The sequence below is a fragment of the Lygodium microphyllum genome, chromosome 23, assembly GCF_053477565.2.
Source record: "Lygodium microphyllum isolate KBCC chromosome 23, Lygodium_microphyllum_v1.1.10, whole genome shotgun sequence".
Classification (NCBI taxonomy): Eukaryota; Viridiplantae; Streptophyta; class Polypodiopsida; order Schizaeales; family Lygodiaceae; genus Lygodium; species Lygodium microphyllum.
Genome location: NC_141157.1, coordinates 136,794,756 through 136,800,755, shown reverse-complemented (window position 1 = coordinate 136,800,755; position 6,000 = coordinate 136,794,756).

The following is a 6,000-nucleotide window of genomic DNA, read 5'->3' as shown; positions in this document are numbered from 1 at the left end:
TGATCCTATCAATAGGGTACATATCCAACCTTGGCATCTCTAGCAAAAACAAGACTGCCATGGGTGGTCTTTCATGAAGAATCACCAAAAGATACATGGTACCTGTCTTCATCCAATTGTCCAGATGAAATAGGGCTTTTAGTCAAAGCTAGGATATGATCACATCATTAAGCACAAAAGGAGCACTAGTATTAAACTATAGTCTAATATCACCTATACCAATGATATCCAATGCAATGTTATCTTCTAGTCTAACAAAACCCATAATAATATGGTAAGTATGAAACGAATGACAATATAATTTAGCATGGATTGAAGCCCCCAAATTAAGAAGCCAATATTGAGAGTAAGAAGATGGAGCATTGGTCAAATGAGTAGCATCAAGTGATGAAGTAGTAACTATATAATCATCAAAACTATACTCAAGGAATTTATCCCCTCTATCTTAATGTTGGACATAGGCACAATCTTAGTAGACAATGCATTTTCCTACACTTTCCCTTTGCCTTTCTCATTATACCTATTATTGAACATTTTATGACATTGTGATCTAATGTGACCCTACTATCCATAATAATGACATGTTAAAGAGGATTTATGACCCAGTCTCAAGAATCATTTGGTGGGGGGACTTGCTTGAGCTATTGCATCAAACACACACCATACACACAAGAGAAAGGTCACTCAAGTATTGGGGGTAAAGGCATCAGTGTAGCCGCCTGTGTATTACATTGGTAGTACCCATACACCTGCATCAAAAACACAACATGCACACAAGAGAAAGTTCACTCAAGTATTGAGGGTAAAGGCGTATGTGCCTAGCCACACATGTATTACTACATTGGCAGTATCCACACACGTGTACATTGCAAGTGGTGGGTGCCCATCACTATCACTTCATTATTTGTTCTTTCATTAACATTTGAATAAAAGGAAGGCCGATCACACATTGTGACTATTTGAGTTTCCGCATCTTGTGTGTGTGTCTCTCTCTCTTGCTCTTGCTCCTTTGACCATAGCTCTTGCTTTTGCTCATGTGCTTCTACTCTGAGCTCACTCCCTTCAACTAGTATCAAAGCTAACCATTTGAGGAGCCTCTTCATCCTTTGTTTGAGCCCCAATTCAAAGCTTCAACTCAAGGTTTCATAGCAACCATTGTTTCTTTCTCTCAAGGTATGCATTGAGCCTTTCCTTCTTCCAGCTTACTTTGCACTTATTGGGGAGATTTCCAAGGCTTAGCTAAGCCTTATTGGTGCTTATTGAGCTGAAGAGCAACCATTTTATCCATTTCGAATGGATACAGAGAATGCTATAGAAGTCATGGAGAGCTATGACATCACTATCATATTTTGGCCATAACTTTGTATACAGTATTGGATTTAGGCGTTCTATAGCTAGAAACAAAGAGCACGATGAAAGCTACAAATCTAGACACTCACAAAGTTGATTTTGTATAGTTTTCTATTATTTGTTTCATATAAAATAGAAGTGTTCTAGTTTGGATAACAAACAATAAATACCATAATGCATGTTTGATGCTTCAAGGACACTGTTTTGGTACTTGGATGGTATGCTTATGCTTTTGGGACTAATTTGAGCTTCAAATAGCTAAGATTTTACAATTATTTCAATGCTATAATAACAAGGTAGCAAGCATTTATCAATGAAAATCTTATGCTTAATGTTCATTGATGCTTTAGATGATACTCAATGGATGTACCACTACTTCAATTGTTATGTATACTTCTCGATATGCTATGGCATGCTTTTGAGCTGAGATTTAAGCTTTCTTACAATGATATTGGTCATGGTTATATGCCTTGATTACTTCAATAGCTTATGTAGTTCTGGGTTTGAATAATCTACTAGGTTTTATGCTCTCAACTTATGCTTCATGTATCTTGGATAGTTGGATGCCATTCACATGATGTTTTGAGATTTGCTTGCTCATTTGCCATTTGACTTCTGCTTCAGTGGGAGCTACTCGACTTTATGTATTTAGCCATATTAGCACTTGGATGTAACATAGAGTATTTGGTTTATGCAGTTGAGCTTGAGCTTATTATAGTGAGACTGTGGGACTCATCATGACATGTACATACTCTCTTGATATTTATTCAATGTAGTTACTCTATCGTGGGTTCAGTTCTATGCATTCTATTTGAGGGCAATCACTTGGACTTGACAATCTTTTGCTTACAAGTTGTGGATAGCTCATTGCTTTGGTAGCATCCCTAGTCTCCCCTTCATTTATCCATGGTTTTGGGGCTAATTTGTAGGATATTACATCAGCCTATTGTCTTGCCCATCTTTATAATTTCTTGGTCTCATTATGGCTGGTGGTTCTCACAACATTGCTATTTCCAATATCGAGAAATCGGATGGGACCAATTATAGCTATTGGAAGACCTAGATATGGTAGGTTTTAGTGCAAAAATTGCAAGTTAAACCACTCAAAAATGGGGGTGCTAAATCCAAAAATATTGTAGCCAAGGATTGAGATGAAATGGATGATCTATGCATGTCCACTATCATTTTATCACTCTCTAAGCAAGTAGAGTAGTAGGCATTCACATCACTATACCTAGGGGTCCTTGAGCTAGAGATACTCAAGGCTAGCTCCATCTCTAATTCTCTAGCCTTTCCACAATTGCATGATTAAGGAAACATCATAGGTAGGACATCTCAAGCTTTCTTGGTAGATCTGTCACCCTAAATTCCACCACATCACTCATCCCTTACACCAAGTGGATCCTTACATGTGGGACACATCAAGGGAGTCTTGGCTTGTGGGACATTAGACCCATCTCCTAGTTGCACATTACATAACCACCATCATTGCATGCTTACGTAGATATATCCCTAGGGAGAGTATATTTGTCATTATAGGTACACTCTAGAGGAAAACCTTGGAGCTAGTAGACAACTCTTTCATCCTTGTCAATAGCTACTATCCTTCACATTTCCTTCTCATCCATTGATATTTGTGAAAATTGGCTACTTCACTCTACTACCTTCGATGGAACATACGATATATTAGCACTACGCTAGCAAGGGGTGTAAATGTTAAACCTAGAGAGACAACAAGCTGCAAAAAAAGCTAGTCAAGTTGAAGAACAAGGGACCAATACTAGTATTAAAAATGCTTAAGAAAAAAGTGATATAAATTTTGAACATCATTGTATTATTTTTAGAGACAATGATAAAAAGATAGGGGAAGAGAGAGGGAGCTTGAGCTCTTGTAAGGCACACAACACAGAGAGGACGCACTTAAGATAGGAAGCAAAAAACCATTTTCTTTCTTCTTCTTCTTCTCCACTATAATAATCTACCAAGAATATAGAGAAAGTACAACATACATAATGTGCAAGTGGTTCATAGTGTAAACATGCCAATAGAAAGATGACTAGATAGGTATTTCATAACTTGAGTAGATGGACTAATTGATGTCTAGATATAATGTATCACTTGAAGCATATGTTGATGCAAGTATCAACCATGCCAATGATGTGAATGCAAAAATGGTTATCCAAGTACATGAGTATCACTCGTTTTGAGATTGACATCTCAACACTCCCCCTCAAGTTCAACTCCATGATTGTACTCTAAGTATGATTCGAAATCATTGAAGCTTTTCTACTGCTAGGGCCCTGCTAAAAATTTTTGCAACCTACTCCTTTGTGCTCATATATGTGAGATCAATGTCACTTACCAAGATCTACTCTCTAATGAAATGGTAATGAACCTCGGTGTGTTTCATGTGTGCATGAAACACTAGGTTCTATGCTAACTATATGCTACTCATGTTGTCACAATAAATATCAACTCTTCTACCTAACTATATCCCCAAATCATCAAGTAGCTTTCGTAACCAAGCTACCTCACATGCAACCATATAGTGGCATCCCTATACTCAATTATGCAATAGTGGGCTATTTCTTACTACTCCAAGTCACAACCCCATTCCCAAAGGAAGACACATAGCCATTGGTGGACTTCTTGTTAGACACATTTGCTGCCCAATCTCCATTAGTCAATCTCATAAAAGATACCATAATCCAATGTGGCCTTAAGGTACTACAAAGTATGCCTCACACTATCCAAATGAGGCTTACAAGGCATTTGCATAAACTAAAGTGTGTAGTTACAATCTAGTTGGGTGATAGTAATGAAGATCAAACTTCCCACCATTTTCTAGTACATTATGGGATCCTCCAATATCTCACCCACATGAGCACTTAGCTTTAGATTTTGATCTAATGACATTGAGAATGCTTACTGTTAGCCATTCCATATTTCGTTAATATACCACCTTTGCAAGAACCATATCCCATTAGATGTTCTTATCACTTCAATGCCAAGAAAGTACTTCAACAACTCTCCCAAAATTTTTAGATCTAATTTTTGCTTGAGAAAACTCTTCACATACTCCACCTCTTGCACAATGTCATCCCCAACAATCAAATCATCTACATATAATGTAATCATAAAAATACCCCTATCACTTTGAGGCCCATAAAGCGAGTGATGTGCATTTCCAACAAGAAAACCAATAGAGACAATATATTGTGCTATCTTGTCATGCCATGTTGTTGGTGCCCATTTCAGCTACCACGACAATTGATGTTCATGAATGACAAAGCCAACTTGATCAAAGTAGATAAGGAATCAATGTAAAAACTATTTATGACTTGTGAGTACCTCCCTCTTGCTTCAAACTCTAAAATTTTGAGTCGAATCCAAGTAGTACTTGAAGGTCATGGTTTCCATTAGATTAATCAACAACTCAAATGGAAGTTGGTATGAATGGTATCTTTCTTCTTCAAGTGCCTTCTTTCCCTTGAATTTTATGGATTTGATCTTTAGACACTAGAGTGAATGGGGTGAAGAGGAAAAAGAAGTCATGGGGTTCAACCCCTAATTAGCTAATAGAGATTGGATTCAAGGTGATTAAATAGAGTGATGTACTAATGTACTTAGCATGTCCTATTTCAAAGATTTAGTAGTAATGTGTTATGAAGGCATGGGTGGCAATTGTCTATTAGGATCAATGTCTTGCTTTGGAGATTCTTTTTTGAGAAATTCAGGCCAAGAAGAAGTTGGGGAGGTTCAAGAAGATTAAGCCCCTTAGAGTGTTCAACTTTAGGAAAGAAGAGATATCTTGAATCTATTTTGGGAGGTCATTTTGAATCTATCTGGGGAATTTAGTTCCCTCAAGAGGCTTTAGAAAATGTTTGGAAAGATGATATGCACTATGTGATTCTATAGCACCGTCAAGTGTAAACAAGCCCTTTTTGGGAATAAAGGTCTCATAACTAAAGAGGCTTGGTTTTTGTGGGCTAACATGGGAGTGTGTTTGATAAGAAATGCTAGAGTGTAAGGAGGTCTTTTGCAAAATGGATATTGAGAGTGCCTTTGAGACCTCTCAAGTTAATGTTAAAATCTTTTTTTTTTTGTTGGGTTTTGTCAACAAGACAAACAAGTTTGTAAACCTTTAGTTTGGTTACAGATGATGGTTGGGGCAAAGGGAAAAATGAAAGAGAAAAGATGGTGTGGCAACAATCTATTAGATCTATGCACGTTCCTCATTGAATGAGAAGCTAAAGCGAGAACATGTGTAGCTGGAAGGTTTTGATCACATGTCACCATTAGATTTTGGAAGTATGATCCCCCCAACGAGAGCTAACAAGAACAAGGTTTTAGAGCTGGAAGCAAGAGAGAATTACCCATATCAACTATTGAAAAGTGAGAATACGTTTGTGCTTTACTTTGGGTGTGGCCTCTGCATAAAGTAAAGCACATGTAGATTTCTCATTGCCGTGGCGTGGGGGGCAGTGTGCAACCGGCCTCAACCAAGGCTGCTTTTGAAAAAAAAAAAAAGAACTTTTGCTCTCTTTAATTAAGCTTGCAAACTCTTACTTTTGCTCTCTTTAATTAAGCTTGGCTCATATGCGAGGTTCCATCCACTTCTTGTGGGGCATTATCAAAGTGTTGAAGGTT